Below are 17777 nucleotides of genomic sequence, written 5' to 3'. Positions count from 1 at the left end.
GTACTAGTTAGAATACAGTATTCTGAACCATCTCAGGACCTCATTTCTGGCTGTTTTTTCAATGAACCGCAGTGACTGCCACGTAACATTTAACATTAATAAACACAGCAACAAATATATACATTTCGGGAAACTCTACAATGTGGAAGGCACCTGAGGATGAAAGGAACTTGGGTTTGGGAATCATTTAGTTTCCGACTATTTTTAAAACTGAAATTAAAAAAATAAATAAATAAATAAAGCCGAAATTAGGTTTTAGGCTTCTTTTGTAATGCCTGGAGTACCTAGTACAGCGTTTGGCTCACACAAAAGTACTTGTTGACTTAAGAAAAACGTACCCTGATATGTGTCCTTAGAGACTTATTTCCCCGTCTTGATTCCCTAAGGCTGGGGTAAAAATAGAACATGACCAAACTGTGTTGCAGAAACAAACTTCTGGAAATATGCAATACTGGGTCATGCTTTTTTCCCCTTTCTACCAATAACCACAGTACAACTACATACACAGAATCACAGTTTTACACATATCCTGGAAAAAAGATCAGTGTAGGCACTTGGTTTTACAATATAGTAATGGAAGAGTTATTTCTCTCTCAGTAGTGTTTCCTCTCATACAAAAATACTCTATAGAGAGTCCACGATTTGACTTTAACGTCTACTAATATTAATAAATACAAGTTTTCCAAAGACTTTAAGTAGGATCCACGCCTAGCATGGAGCCCAACATGGGGCTTGAAATCATGACCCTCAGACAGAGACTTGAGATCAAGAGTCAGAAAGAAGCTTAACTGGCTGAGCCTCTTATGTGCCCCTCAAAAAACTCTAAAGCATAGTTTTCTGTATTCTCTCCAATAAAATCCTATATAATGGTCATGCAGTGATTTAGAGAATATTTTATTTATATTAATTATTCAAAGATCTGATTCTTTAAAGGCTTGAGTTAAACATAATTTTCTTCAGAATAGACCAAAGTACTGTTTATTGTGACTTTTCTCCTTCTAAGTCACCAGTTTTTATATTTCTGTAGTATGGTGGTGGAGACTGGGCTCTGGCTTCTGACGACCTTGTTTGAGGGAGGGCCTTGCTTCACTAGTCATTCACTTGTGAATTCAACCACCGCGGTTATGCCTTGGTTTCCTTATTTCTCAAAGAGCACTAGTTAAATCTATCATTATGAAGTGATTGTAAGGATCATATTATATAATGCTTAGCACAGCATCCCTGACGCGAATGAATCCTATGAAAATGCGTGCCCAACATTGGAGTCAACTTTGACTACCATGCAAGGAAAAATGGATCCAGATTTCTAATAGTTTGAAATCTTAAATCAATTTGCACTAGGATAATTAAATGCTAAGCTAAGAGATAACATCTCTATGTTCAGAATGAATTCAGAGTAGGGGAAAATTTTGTGACTGAAGTCCTTGAGGGGAATTTTATGGGGGAGGAAAATCTGCACTGAGCTTTGAAGAATGAGAAATAATAAGCACTTAGAATCTTTTGTAAAATAGAAGCAATTTTGAGGGTTTATTGGGAATCATTTATATATAACTATTTTGATTATTTTGTTTATGTGAAATATTTATATCTATTTAAAATGCTTAATTTCTTTATAAATGATAACACTTATAATCTAATTAGAGAAAATCCAATTAAATAGTAAGTACTTAATTACAGTTGATTTGGATCTGAAAAACAAACTAATATAGTAGCTACTAATAACTTCTTAGCATAGATATGCCTTTCTTCATTCATCCTTATGGAAAACATGTATCTGTTATACACCTTAGAAAAGTATAATTGATCTATTAGTACCAGGCTTCATATAGGAATTACAGGTGTTCACAATCCATGAAGATATTGTTAGAGTTCTGTTTAGCATTTGGTAGACAGTAACATACTGTGAACCTACATTGCATATTATAATTTTATTTTATTTTATTTTATTTTAATTTTTTTGCATATTATAATTTTAAAAAGAGATGTAGGAACCCAAAGCTGAAAAAGACCCCATATAACCATTTAGGATGATTTCAGCCTTTTCTGTTATGTATTTATTTATTTATCAATTAAAATTTTTAAAAAGTATATCTCTACTCCCAGCATGAGGATCAAACTCACAATCCTGACATCAAGGGTCACATGCTTCACCAACTGAGCCAGCCAGGCACTCCTTCTGTGTTTATTTTATTTTTATTTTTTAAAATTTTTATTTATTTATGATAGTCACACAGAGAGAGAGAGAGGCAGAGACACAGGCAGAGGGAGAAGCAGGCTCCATGCACCGGGAGCCCGACGTGGGATTCGATCCCGGATGTCCAGGATCGTGCCCTGGGCCAAAGGCAGGTGCCAAACTGCTGCGCCACCCAGGGATCCCCTTCTCTGTGTTTAAAGTAGGAAATGAACTCAGATTCTCTGAAGGACCTAAGTTATCAGGGAGGTGTAATCCTTCTAGGCCCCTCTGGGGTATCACTTGATATTTTTACCTTCTTAATCACCAAATTGCCTACAAAGTGGGAAAATAACATGTGTCCCCAAATGGGATTCCTTGGATTAGGCCTATGCAAGTTGAGAAACAGGGAAAGCATGTTGTCACAACCTCTGTCAAAAAGCTCTAGCTTTTTAAAAACACATTTCCCCAGTGAGTTCATACAGCTTCCAGAATCATCTTGATACTGAGCCTCTCTACCCCTGGGAGTACTACTCACTCTTCTGACTCTGTCCTTCTCCAAGCCAGTGGTCTATGCTTCACACTCTTGGCTCATCAGAAATCCTGGCCCCATTCCTTTAGAGTCTTGCTACACAACAGTTACTTAATTTAATACATTATTGTACTAGGGAATCCTCAATTGCCTCCCTGCCTCTCCTCTTTATTTTACTGAAAAGACAAAAGACGGTCTATTGCTAGGAGTATTCAGAACATTGAAAACTAAGAACACTATGTTGTTCCTGAGAAACGTTCTTCCAAATGTCGACTCAGATAAGGTATTTCACCCCCAGTGAATCATGGGAGTAACAATCACTTTTATAAAGCACCTATAATGAGATGGAAAAGAGAACAACCCCGGCAAAATTTAGACCTGTTAAAATGTATTTATGACTTAGAAATCTATTGTTAATTTGCACAACATGTTCTGATGGCAGGATGATTTCCTAAATTTGAACTTGAAGTTGACATAAAGAGAAGCAATCTGACACCTCTGTTGCAATCAGCCTATTTTCAACAGTCAGGAAAACAAACTCAAATAAAAACCCATCTCTAAGTTTTTGGTAGGGTAAAACTGAAGGGATGGTGTCACTTTTCCTTTCTTGGGCTTTTAAAGCTCTACGAGGACATTTTCTGGGAGTTATGTCCATTTGTTACAATGAATGTGGCAGGCAGATAGAGCTCACAGAGATGTCTCAATGTCTGAAAATTTGCAGGTTCCGGTAAGAGCTGGAAATTTCTATTCTAAATGGAGGCTTGGTAAGCGGTCCTGATACATGTTTACTAAATTGGTTTAATTACTTCTGGTTCTCACATTCTGCTTTTGAGTTGAATCTTAAATATTTGACAGTTTTAGCATGTGGGATTCACAAGCAACAAATAAAAAAGCTATCTTTACAAATTTCCTCATCCTTTAAAAAAACAGTAATAAACATTTTGAATCTAGAAAGCACTCGTTTCGACAAATTGGACTGTTGTCTCAAATGGGAAGAAGCTTTTTGCTAATTGGATGTCTTGGCTTTATCACTTTTACGATGAAAAATGGTAGAGCATTTTAGGTACCTTTTGCCAAGAAAACAACTATAGAGTAATGCTAAGATTGGAATGGGCTATTTAGGAAATGATTCTTCAAATTGCAAATGCTTACAGGTAGCAACTGTTTAATAAATTAAGTGGCCAACGGAGAACAGATTTATCACTGTGGCTGTATAAGTTGCATTTTTACAAGAGCCAAACAAATAAAGAAGAGATGAATGGTGATTTGTGTCTGCTATCAGTGAATTAAAGTGGATTATAAAGATGGCGAATACATGTTTCATATACATATGTCACTTCATGTCTTCTGGGAAGCAGACATCAAGATGGAATAAGAAGTGCCAGAGATTTATTAGGGATAAGGCCTCTGAAAGATAAAGGCGAGAGAGCAGTAGTCCATCTGTAATGGAAATCTGGCACCTGTGGGAGGAGCAAAGGAAAAATTAAGAATTAAACAGGAAGAGCTATGGGCTCTGTGGCTCTCAGCAAGTCTTGGCCCTTCCTACAGAGAGTTACAATGTAGATTGCCAACAGAAGAGTTCTCTGTTGGCAAAAATGGCCAGACCCTAGGCCCCCAACTCTGTTCTCTCATTGGCTTAGAGCTGCCTAGAGAGAGTGCCCTGGGTTTGGATGCTACCACAAATCCTAAATGTAGTGCAGCCAAAAACTACCAGCTGATTGTACTCTTCAGAACCAAGCTTTCCCTTGAAAGATCTCTGAGCAGTGCAACTCTGTGGGTGACGCAGTATGAATTTTTTTCATGCATATCTTCATCATGTGTACAATGAAGAAAATTGAATTCCATCTGAGTCAAATTTTTTCTGCCTTGACTAGTAAGACACCAATATTATTTTGTTAAATTTGCAATTTTTCTTTGCCAAGAGATGCGTGACTTATCAGCCAATACACTACTTGTGGATTCAGATGTCTTGCTTTATGCTTTCTGAAGTTGGTTCTAGGTTTTCATTTGCTTTGGATAACAGTTAATTTGTAATACAGAGCATCATTTGTCATCTCATGATAATATCGCATTATAGATAGATTCCATGATTATTGTAAGTTTTGGGCATTTCGCACCTAACTCCTATAGTATAAAGCAATTGTTAGGTGTTATTAGTGATGCAATTTTGAAACAAACTTCTTATCACAAGTCTTTAATTTCTGAATGAATTTACTTAAAGAGCAACTTGAAGTTTTAAGGCACAATATTAAAAAAAAACAAAACAAAAAACTATGACTCCTTGTAACTATATGTTTGTGTGATGAAGAGTATTGTGACTACACAACCAAAACAAAGTATAAAAGTGGATTAGAGGCAGAGACAGAGTTAAGACAAATGATTATACATAACTCCTGATTTCTATTTTTCATATTCATCAAAATGGCTTCGTTGCTCCTTTTGATTGATGTACTAAAAGTAAATATAAATGAGAAGAATTTATAAAATAAATGTATGTCAAAATTAAGTTTATTCTGTGTGCAATGTTGACTTAAAATGGATTTTACAATATTATTTATTTTTTTTTAAGTAGTTTATCGGGATGCCTGGGTGACTCCGTGGTTGGGTGCCTGCCTTCAGCCCAGGGCATGATCCTGGAGTCCCAGGATTGAGTCCCACATTGGGCTCCCTGCATGGAGCCTGCTTCTCCCTCTGTCTGTGTCTCTGCCTCTCTCGCTGTATCTTTCATGAATAAATAAATAAAATCTTTTTTTTTTAAGTATTTCATTTATTTATGAGAGAACATGAGTGGAGGGTGGGGAAGGGACAGAGGGAGAGGGATAAGCAGACTCCCTGCTAAGCAGGGAGCCCTATGGGACTCGATTTCAGGACCCCAGGATCATGACCTGAGCTGAAGGCAGATGCTTAACCAACTAAACCACCCAGGCATCCCAAGGATTCTACAATTTTAATATTTGTATAACCCCTCTTTTATACCACAGATTAAAGGAATGCATTTCTTGGGGTGGGATAGAAGGTTGGAACTTGTTTAGGAAATAAAAAAACTGAAAAATAAAAGAGGAGAGCTCCACAAAGGTGAAATGTCAACTGATCAATTTAAGACTTTCCTGGTTATCTTCAAGCCATCAGCTGCTGTCATACCCCATCTTTGTAACTTCAGTGGAATTGGAATTCTCATTTGAGTGGGAATTGTAGTTAGCAGTCCTCGTAATCTTCAAATCAATACTACCAAACCTTTGAAGAATCAAAGGCATGTCGTTTGAAAGGAAAGTTTCCCCTTTCCCCCTGGTCCCTACTTACCCAAGTCATTTTCTGGAGAGAGCACAGTTATTAGTTTAGTTTTCCAGAGATACTCTATGTATTTGCATATATATATATGCAATATTATATATAATAATATATATAATATATATAAATGTATATGCATATATATGCATACTCTATGTATTTGCATATATATATGCATATATATATATATATCCATTTATCCATAAATCTTTATCTGCTGCACTAATGGGAACAGGTTTTTCTCTTTCTTTTTTTCTTTCTTTCTATCTTTCTTTCTAATTTATTTTTTTCATGATTTTATTTATTTATTTGAAAGAGAAATAACGAGAGAGCACAAGCAGGGGGAGAGGGAGAAGCAGACTCCCTACTGAGCAGGAAGCCCACCATGGGGCTTGATCCCAGAACTCCAGGATCATGACCTGAACTTGCTTATGAATGTACATAACATAAGGGAAAGGGAATTGTGGAGATCTCAGGTGAGGATTATCAGTTGAAGTTTCTTTATTTAATAGGATATTTTCCTTTATAGTAGAGTGAATTATTTTCGGTAGGACATACTATGTTTGTTATAGTAATGATCCTTTGAAATAAATAATTCTTTTAATATTTGTCCAATATACCAACAAACTTCTCTTCTGCTTGACACTTTGTCATTGTCCTGAATACCAGTCTTAAAAGCCTGTTACATTAAGAACTTGAAAACATATTTAAAAAGTGAAACATAAGCAAAGTTGGGCTTTTGTAACATAATTCCTAGGGACAGATGCAAAGCTGTAATACAATGGAGTATTTCAGGAGCAAATAGAACTATTCTGTAACATTTGATAAGAAGTTAAACCCTACTGAGCTATAGATACTTTTGTTGGAATTCAGCAGTTGTGATCTGCAAAATCTTAAAGCAAACTTTTGTTGTACTAAACTACTTTTGTTGTATCAAGTGAAATAATATTCAAGGAGTTAATTTATTTTTAGATTTTTGAGTTCCTTTATTTTTAATCCTGTGACTCAGGATTAAATTTTTTACTGGGGGGGGGGGGGGGCAGGGAGGGGCAGAGAGAGAGAGGGAGAGAGAATCTTAAGTAGGCTCCACACCCAGAGCTGAGCCCAAGGTGGGGCTCGATCTCACTACTCTGAGATCATGACCTGAGCTAAAATCAGGAGTTGGACTAAAAAAATTGAGCCATCCTGGCGCCCCCTCCAAAAATTTTTTAAACCCTTTTACACTTAGTGTTCACGAATCTATTTTCTTTACTTTTCAGAATATTTTTCATTTTGACAAGAAAGGAATAGCATATGAAATGGTGCCATTTTCTTATGATGCCAGTTTTAGCGAACTCCTTAAAGAACACCAGCCTTTAGAAAGATGTTTATCTACTTGCAAAGAACATAAACCCCAAGAGATTTTCTGAATTCTTCCCTAATTTGGGGGATTTTTGTCAAATTGCCTGTATATGTTCATATACTCACACTTAATTAGTAAATTCTTCTTTTAAAAAGGCTTGTTTTAAAGAGAAGCACAACAACTGTGATATCTTTGGAACTTATAAATATCTAGTCTAGAATTTCCTTAAGCTTGTCATCTGTTTCCTCACTTCAAGAGTTGAAACACTGTTAGGCTGAATTTTTAAAATGTTGGGTTTGTTTTGCCAATACAGGAAAAGCAACACTTCCTAATTTGCTTAGATTCATGCCCACGTCATTTGAAATTATATCAGTTCCAGAGAAACACTATTGTAATAAGGAAATTAGCAGGTTGAATGTGTGCACATACATGTGGATGTCTGTGTGTGTCTGTAGTGTGAATGTGTACTAGTAATGTGAAAGAGGATTTTAGAAAATCAGTTTGAACATCAATTCATTTTTTAAACATTTGTGACCAACAGAGAGACTGAACACACATTTCATTAATTATTTCAATAAATAAATATTTTTCTAATCTTTAGATCCTTGAGTTAGGATTCATTAATAAGTTATATTTTTATTGGAGCATAGTATTTCCTAAATGGTGTTTTAAGATCAGTTACACATTAGTACAGTCTTTTAGATAGTAATAGCAGCCTGTGATCATTTATATACATGTACTAAAAATAATTGCATAAATCTAGCTCAAAATTCTATTCTATGTGGACATCTCCCTTATAAAACCTGTGGTAAGTAGTTAATCAGTTTTTTTGGTTGTTAATTTTTATTTTTATTTTTAAATATTTATTTATTTATTTATTATTTATTTATTTATTTATTTATTTATTATAGACGTAGAAAGAGAGAGAGAGAAAGGCAAAGACACAGGAGGAGGGAGAAGCAGGCTCCATGCCGGGAGTCCGACGTGGGACTCGATCCCGGGACTCCAGGATCACACCCTGGGCCAAAGGCAGGCGCTAAACTGTTGAGCCACCCAGGGATCCCCAGTTGCTATTTTTAGTTAAGAGAATGTATGGGGAACATCTAGAATTGTTCCTGGTACAATTAACTTTTTTGCTTAAAAACAGTCTTTAAGTGAAATCTTGTCAGTAGGTAATCATTAACTTTATTCAAAGGTTTATCATAAGTTATTTTTTTCCTCCTGATTGTTTATGTATTCACTGATTATGTGAGTAAAACATGTTTATTTTTATGAATCCAAACAAAACAAAGCTAAAGTTTACTATAATCCCACTTCTCAGTAATAGTTTCTATTAAAATTAGGTGTGTGGGGGTATATATATGTTATAATTAGGCAAATGTGTATATTTGAGCTTATTAAACAATGTATTTTTATTCTACAGAAATAAATCATATTAACATTTTTAAACAGTATGTCTTAGATAGCTTTTTCTGTAAATAAAAGTAGACTTTGGGTGACATGGGCGAAGAGGATTGAAGAGTACATTAATCAAGATGATTAACAGTGTGTTAACTGTATTGGAATTTTTTAAAAAATAGATTTTTGCTTTTTTTTAAGGTCTTATTTATTTACTTGACAGAAAGAGAGAGAGAGGGAGCAAGCACAAGCAGAAGGAGCAGCAGAGGGAGAGGGAGAAGCAGGCTCCCCACCGACCAGGGAGCCTGATGGAGGGCTCCATCCCAGGACCTTGGGATCATGACCTGAGCAAAAGGTAGACGCTTAACTGACTGAGCCACCTAGGCGCCCTGTTTTGTTTTGTTTTGTTTTTTAGATTTTATGCTTTTTAAATCCTATAATGTATTCCATTACATGGCTGTACCAGTTACTTATCTTAATACCCCTGGTGAGATTTATAGTCGAGTATATTAGGCTGCAATTTTATTCACAGAGTCTTCAAGGAAGACACTCTTTTCACTCATGCAACAAAGTTTTATCAGAGTCTACTACTTCAGTGGAGCTTACACTCTAAAACGAAGAGACAAAATAAACAAGCATGTAGGCAAGCGAACAAGATTTTTTTTAGAGGATGATAAATGCTAGCCAAAGACTAGTGTGACTAGGATGCAGTAATTGAGGGGATGAAGTCAGAGAAGCATGCTTTGTGATCCTCGGAAAGAAGCCTGAGTGTTATTTGCATTTCAATGGTTAGCTCTGGGAGGGCTCAGGCTGGGGATCTTCAAGATATTCCTGGCTACTCATCTGCCTTACCTCTCACACCACTCTCTCCCTGCCCCCCCTTCCTAATCCCACTGGACTTCTGACTCTTCTTGGAATACATCAAGCTCTTTTCTGCTTTGGGGGTCTTTATATTTCTTATTTGATCAGCCTAGAAACAACAACAACAAACCAAACCACTATTCCTCCACATAATGATGCAACTCCCTCATTCATATCACTGAGGTCTCTGCCTAAAGCTATCTCTTCATACATCCCATCTGAAAATGCCTCACCTCTACCCCCGCCCCCTTCATGATGTCTCCGTTTGAGTCCCTAGGAACTCTACATGTTTCTCTTGCTTAATTTTTCTTTGGAGCATTTACTGCTCCCTGGCTTTATTTCTTTACTTGCTTGAATTCCATAAGCTCCACTAGAATGTAAATGCCATATAAGGGCCTGGATTTGGTCTGCTCTGTACATCATTGTATCCCCTAGTGCCTAGAACATTGTCTGACACACAAGGGGTGGTGTTATTAGGTATCCATTCTGTGCAACATAGTACACAAAACTTAGTGGTTTCAAACAATAAGCATTTATCTCATAGTTTCTAGGCATCAGGAGGGGCTAAGCTGGGTGGTTGTGGCTCAGGGTCTTCACGGGGTTGTAGTCACTATTGGTCCAGGCTGCAATCATCTGAAAGCTGCCTGGTAGCTGGAGGGTCTGCTTCCAAGCTCTTTCACATGTTCGTTGGTCAGAGGCCTCAGTTCCTTGGTTTCTCCATGGGGTGCTCTCCACATAGCCAGTTGGAACGTGATGAGAGAGAGCGAGAGCGCAATTGGTTAAGGCAAAAGCCACAGTACCTTGTTATGACCTATTCTGAAGCTGTACATCATCATTTTTGCATCACTCTATTTGGTAAAATCAAGTTACTCAGCCACACTCAAAAGGAGGAGAACAAAGGTCCATTTTCTAATGGGAGGAGTATTACAGAATTTGTAGACATGTTTTAAAAACAAACAGAAGGATGTATAAATTGGGTTATGTCTTTAAACAATCCCTCTGGCTGCTGTGGGGAGAATGGTCTATGGGGGCGGCAAAACAGAAACAATGAGGCTGATGCTGATGCTGATGGTAGCCAACACTTACCAATTCATTTTCTGTGCCAGGAACTGGTTGAAACACTTGACAACTATTAACTCACTTAATCCTCAGAACAACCTTACAGAGATATGCATCATTCTATTGTCTGTATTTTATAGATGAGGCAGCCGAGGCACAGAGACATGAAAAAACAGCAGTGTAGATGAAAGATGATCTGATACAACAGCTCTGACCCAGGATATTTCAAATGCATTTATGTTCTCTAATTGATGATCCCAACTCATCACAAGGTATTACGGTAATCTCTAAATTAGTTGAAGATAATTCCACAGTGATGCAAGGTAATACTCTCATAAATATATGCTATAGATTTTAAATTTCTGCCAATGATTCTAGAGTAGTCAGTGGTCTATCTCTTTTTTTCAGTAGAAGTACATAGTTATGATAAGAGTAAAACCGTAGAGTTTAAATTTCATTTTATATATTTCTGGGGAAAGAAATAACAAATTTACAAACACAGTCATGAGTATGTTTATCCTTTTGCAGATTTTATTTTTTTTTTTTTTTTTATTTTTTTTTTTTAAAGAGTCTTTTATTTATTTATTTTTTTATTATTTATTTATGATAGTCACACAGAGAGAGAGAGAGAGAGAGAGAGGCAGAGACACAGGCAGAGGGAGAAGCAGGCTCCATGCACCGGGAGCCCGACGTGGGATTCGATCCCGGGTCTCCAGGATCGCGCCCTGGGCCAAAGGCAGGCGCCAAACCGCTGCGCCACCCAGGGATCCCCCCTTTTGCAGATTTTACAAAACAATTTTATTTTGTTTTTTCAACTATTTGGATAAGTATATCTGCAGCCTCAGAACTTAATCTATAATTGCCAAGCCATGAAGCATTTTTTTCTGACTCTAGATGGTATAAGAAATACTATTTTCCTACTATACCAACTATATAATAACTACATTAACATACCATTATTTTAGTTCATTGTATAATTTGTATTTTAAATAAAATAAGCTATATGTAAACATATTAGATTTACCTTGACAGAGTTTTGAAATATTCTACTGCTTGTCATGCAAAGAATGAATGGTCTTCCTCATTTTGAATGAAATTCTGCAGTCTGGCTGCAGATCAAAACTGACCTTTACCTGTAATCCTTAGTGTATTGATTAAAGAAACTGTTTAGATTTTGTTGCACATTTCATTTTACTGAAATATGAACTAATTGTACTGTACACAGGAAAATGTCATTTTTATTTTGCTTTCATTGTTGATTGCTTCCCCTATCATCTCACAGGCCCTTTATGATACCCCCATCACTCTTTCTTTCTTTCACATTTTTTTTCCTGTAAATATGTTTTAACCCTGCTAGAAAAGAAAAATCTATTGCTTCATTAATCCCAATAGCAGTTTTATGAATAATATTTCTTCTATTATTTCAAAGGAGTGAGCAGGTCTCTGTGCTATATGAAAAACAAACTGTGAAGACTGACCATGCCTGAACAGGGCTTAGTGTTTTAAGAAACAAACAAAAGGCACCACAGCATTAATCTCATGCATATCTAATAACATACATCATCATTGTGCTACATAGTAATTTAGATAAATGGGTAATAAGCAGGTGACACAGATAATTATACTTATATTTAATGAAGGCAAATCAGGCATTTGGGGGGTCAGTTGGGGATAGAGGAAATGTGAACTTAGTCTGAGCAGAAATTTCAGTAGATAATTGGTTATTAACCGAGAAGAATCCAGACAGTTGGGACTCTGAGTATTCTGGTTGGGGCATAGCCACAGGATAGACTTTGGAATTGAGGGCAAGACAATGAATTCTCTTCTCTCAAGGAAAATTGTCTCTTTCAGAGTGGGATGAAAACTAAAAAGGATGGTCTAGACATACAGCTGAACGTAGTAAAGGTAAGAAGAGTTGTTTAAGCTTGAGGTGCCTGATTCCTCCTTTTAGGGCATGAAAAGAGGAAGAAGAAAAGCAGAGAAGGGAAAGCATGAGGAAAATCAGACTTTTTTTGGTAGCTCAAACCCTCCCCTTCTCTCTCTGACTTCTGGGGCTGATCTCAAAGGTACATGGACCTCTCAAAGGGGACAATGTGACCCTGAATATCTTCTCCAATTAGCCTGAAATCTTACTAATTCGACATTCTTAAATATTTCAATTCACCTAACCTTTATATTCAGCCTACTATATATCAAGTCGCATAAATGATCTCATTTGACTCTCAGCTTCTTTGCAAAGTAGGGGTTCATGGAATTTGAAGATAAGGAAAAAGAGACTGAGAAAGGAATGAAGTGTGTTCAAAGTCACATATTGACTGAAGAGTCTCCTGATTCCTCCTTGTCCAGTCTCCTTCCACCACTTCCTGGGAGGGTCAAAGGACAAAAAAGGGAGGCTGTGTCAGCAAGGCTGCTGCGATGAGTGGGGAATGGGAGGGTATGATTTACACTGCAGACATCACAGATGTGTGTTTTTATTATGACACTTTTCAGGCATATGGCAGAAAAGTGTGTTGCCTTAACAAAATTGACATACTAGGACAATTTTCTGACAAATGGAAGCAAAGCATCATGAAAAGTGGCTTTTCCAATTCTGACATAGTCTTTGAGCTATTGACTGCTTTGGGTATTTTTAAACATAAAATTAAGAAGTATGTTTCAAATAGGTACAGCAGTCCTCCCTTATCCACAGGGGATACGTTCCAAGACCCCTCAGTGGATGCCTGAAATTGCAGATAGTACTGAACCTTACATACATTTTTTTTTCCTAAACACGCACACAGCTATGATAAAGTTTAATTTACAAACTAAGCACAGTAAAAGGATTAATAACAACACTGAATAATAAAATTATAATAATAATATAACAATTATAACAATACACTGTAATAAAAGTTATGTGAATGTGGTCTCTCTCTTAAAATATTTTATTGTACTGTACTCACCTTTCTTCTTTCTATGATGATGTGAGATGATAAAATGCTTACCTGATGAATGAGGCGAGTGATGTAAGCATGACATAAGTGTGACGTAGCATCACACTGACCTGATGCTGTCTCAGAAGGAAGATCATCTGCTTTTGCACTGCAGTTGACTGTGGGTAACAGAAACCGGGAGAGTAGGATCATGGATGATGGGGGACTACTGTCCTTTTCCTAAGATTAAACTTGAATTTACTTGGGGAATGAATGATTCAAGAAAGAAGTAATTTTGGTGTTAAGGATATCTGGATGCTGAGTGGGAATAGGAGTGTCAGAGGGGGACACTTCTGGTTGCCAGAGCATAATCTGAAGCAGTTTGAAGGGTGTGTCTTTGATCAGAGGAGGGAGAAACCAGGTATGTAGGGGGAATGAAAATGAAATATGAGGGGCATCACAAGGAGATAGGATAAAAGCAACAAGGAAGAGAAAAGAGATCAGCGATGCAAATGTCACAACTTTACCCAGACCCACTCTGTTGTCTGTTCTGGAAGTCTGAAAGGCCGAGTTATTCTCAGGTTGTTTCCCTGCCTCACCCACACTAGTAACCTGGGAGCAGCTCCCTAGTTTCCGCCACCCAGAACAGCTGGATTGACACAGATGCAGAGTAGGTTGTGATGTAATATGAGGACAGACCCTCACCTAGAGAATTTCTCCTTAAACGTCTGAAATTGGTTTTTGGTTGTAGTTGTAACTTGTCATAGTTGTTACATGGCCATGCATGACTGAATATCCCACTTTTGTTAGCATAGTTTCTTCTAGATGATCCCTGCATATGTCCTCATACATTCCACTGTGGCACATGACCTCAGAAAATAGGAACTGCAATTTACTCCCAGGAGTCAGGCAATCAATATTGAATATGAAGGGGGATCCCTGGGTGGCGCAGCGGTTTGGCGCTTGCCTTTGGCCCAGGGCACGATCCTAGAGACCCGGGATCGAATCCCACATCGGGCTCCCGGTGCATGGAGCCTGCTTCTCCCTCTGCCTATGTCTCTGCCCCTCTCTCTCTCTCTCTCTCTCTCTCTGTGTGACCATCATAAATAAATAAAAATTAAAAAAAAATATTGAATATGAAGGGGCTGGCTATTTCCCTAGTTCAGGCACAAAAGGAGGAAGGAAGGAATTTGGGAATAGATCAAGGAGTTCCTATTTGGGGACACTCATTTTGATGAATCAGATGGGATGACTGAGGCAAGAGGACTGGGTGTGTACGGTCTTGGATAAGGAATGAAACCTACAAAAAAAAAAAAAAAAAAGGAATGAAACCTACCTGCGTCTCTTTTCTCAATTACCGGAATCTCTGTTCCTTGGTCTGTAGAAGGAGAAAGTGGAACCTGACAAAGTTGGATGACTCTTCTCCGTGAACCATTTTAGAGGACTGTAAAATTCTACTTTCCTTCTCGAGCTTAATGTTTGTTATATACAAGATTTGATGCTGAGACCTGTCAGGAATACTTTTTTTTTTTTTTTTTTAAGATTCTATCTATTTATTCATGAGAGACAGAGAGAGACAGAGACAGAGACATAGGCAGAGGAAGAAGCAGGCTCCATGCAGGGAGCCTAATGTGGGACTGGATCTCGGGTCTCCAGGATCATGCCCTGGGCTGAAGGCGGCGCTAAACCGCTAAGCCACCTGGAGTGTCCACAATGTTTTTTTTTTTTAAGTAGGCTTCACAGAACAATATGGGGCTTGAACTCAAGACCTCCAAGATCAAGAGTTGCGCGCCCTACTCACTGAGCCAACCAGCAGCAGTAGGAATACATTCTTTAATTTAAACTCTCCCCAAGAGGGATCATAATCTCCTTTATGACTACATGTTTTATAAAAACCTTTCCAAGAATGCATTTAGTGAAAAATCTTTGACTTTGGGTAGATGCTAAGGTCACACAGCTTGGGCACAAAGCCAGCTCCATTATTTATTACATTATTTACCATGTAACCTTGGGCAAGTTTCTTAATTTCCGTGCTTCCATTCCCTCACCTGTCAAATGAGAATAGTAACTGTTATCCTTAAGTTATTAAATAAAAACATTCAGAACAGTGCCTGGCATATGGTAGGAATTAAAAAGTATTTGTGAGATGCATGAATATCATGTTGGGATGGTATGTTCACTCAAAGCTTTTTGGAGGAGACAACATTGACTTACTTGGAAGGACAGGTGGGATTTCAAAAAGAGAAGGCAATATTGAAGACATAAATGTCACAAGCATGGAGAAATAAAAGGTATCATTGGCAAGAGAGAAAAGTGCATTTTTGTGGGGTCATAGAACCTACAGGAAAATGGCTAAAAAGATTTTATGGAATCCAACTATAATGTGCCTCAATGGCCAAACTTAAAAATATGAACATTTTTAGTAACTGAAATAGTCTGAAGGTTTGTGAGCAGGGACATGTAAAGATCAAAACAAGATGGATGGGCTAAGACACCAGGATACAATGTGCAGCAGAGGGACTACAGTTAACAATGGTGTAAAAACTTTATATGGTGACAGATGGTAGCTAGATTTATCACTTAGTAATGTATATACATGCTGAGTCATTATGTGGTACACCTGAAACTAATATAATGTAATACTGGATATAACTACACTTCAATTTTAAAAAGTTAAGAAAAAAGAAGAAAACAAGGAAATGATTTATTTTATTTGCCTGTTTTGCATTTCCTTGGTTTAAACATTTTTTTTTTCTAATATAAAACCTGTACTAGTCCATTATATTGCATTAACTTCCAAGAATGAAATTCAGAAGCTCTGGAGAGAGAGAGAACAAGGTAAACAGTTTTTTGTTTTGTTTTGTTTTACCTTTACAGGCAGGCCTTTTCACTCTATAAGCTGGTGACTGTTGGCAATGGATTCAATCAGACCTGAAGGAGAACTTTACATTTTAGCAAAACCAATGGAAATAATGTGCCAAGGATGGTAAGGATTTTCCAACCACGGAGACATCATTTAGGTTGCATATGCGTGGATGTGTCAAGAAAGAAATTAGAGATTTAACTGAAAGCTTTAGAAAAACTTTAACAAAAAAAAAAAAAAAAAAAAGAAAGAAAGAAAAAGAAAAACTTTAACAAAGGGAGTGATTGTTAGATTCCCTTTTAAGAAGAGGATGAAACTGGAAAAATCAACAAGTTATTAACTTCATAAAATTTCTGAAGTGCTCTAAGAGGCGGAACATGTAAAAAATTGGTTTTATGACTAACTACAAGTAGATCATTTAGAGGGACATATTATTTGTACAAAGTCATATACACAAAACAATGTGCACTGTATTTTATGAGCAATTTGGATAATTTTCAAGGATGAATTTCACTATATGAGATTTTTGTTTTCTGCTGACTGTACTACTGAACTCAGATTCAGATAAGATTTGTGAACTTCCAAATTAAGATGAGATTATTTCTGTTTGAATTGTTTATGTATTTATTTTAAAAACAATGTGTTTTTTAAAGATTTATTTACTTATTTATTTATTTGAGACAGAGGAGGGGAGAGAGGGGGAGAGAGAGAGAGAGAGCACGAGAGCGTGAGCACATGAGCAGGAGGAGGGGCAGAGGGAGAGAGAATCCTCAAGCAGATTCCCTGCTGAGCTGAGTGCAAAGCCTGACTGGAGCTCAATCCTGGGACCCTAAGATCATGACTTGAGCCGAAATCGAGAGTCAGACACTTAACCGACTGAGCTACCCAGGTGTCCTTATTTTTTTTGTTTTTTAAAAGATTTTATATATTTATTTGAGAGAGAGAGAAAGAACACAAGTCGGGGGAGGGAAAGAGGGAGAAAGGACCAGCAGACTCCTTGCACAGCAGGGAGCCCAACTCAGGAGTCTATTCCAGGATCCTGAGATCAGGATCTGAGCCAAAGTCAGACACTTAACCAACTGAGCACCCAGGCGTCCCTATCTGTTTGAATTTAGTAGGAAGAGTTTCTTTTTTCCAAGGAAGAGAAACAGATCTTTGGGCTGCAAAGAGTTACTTGAGTGGGCCTCCCAGTTATGCAAATATAGGTAGGAGTGGGACACTCCTGAACGTTTTTTCCATTCCAGCTGCCCCTCCCTGAGCACCAGGTATACAAAACTGATCTCCAGCAGGAGGTAGATTATTTGCATAAGGAGGCCAGGATCTTTGGGAGGGACTAAACAGCAGAAGATCCC

The 17777-nt window shown here is 37.4% G+C and overlaps 1 long non-coding RNA gene across 2 annotated transcripts; it reads left to right on the top strand.

The window, feature by feature from the left end:
• Window positions 1–3293: 3293 nt before the first annotated feature.
• LOC112663439 (uncharacterized) lies at window positions 3294–16688 on the top strand. Of its 2 annotated transcripts, none has more exons than XR_003139219.3 (5): window positions 3294–3466; window positions 8954–9085; window positions 10791–10922; window positions 12502–12555; window positions 16440–16688. It is a non-coding gene; the product is annotated as an uncharacterized LOC112663439 (long non-coding RNA). The 2 variants fall into 2 exon arrangements; XR_004806658.2 differs by having other exon boundaries at window positions 10791–10973.
• Window positions 16689–17777: the final 1089 nt, after the last annotated feature.

The sequence above is a fragment of the Canis lupus genome, chromosome 18 (assembly GCF_003254725.2).
Source record: "Canis lupus dingo isolate Sandy chromosome 18, ASM325472v2, whole genome shotgun sequence".
NCBI classification, from domain to species: Eukaryota; Metazoa; Chordata; class Mammalia; order Carnivora; family Canidae; genus Canis; species Canis lupus.
Note: the sequence above shows the minus strand (reverse complement) of the source record. Positions and strands in the feature narration are given on the sequence as shown.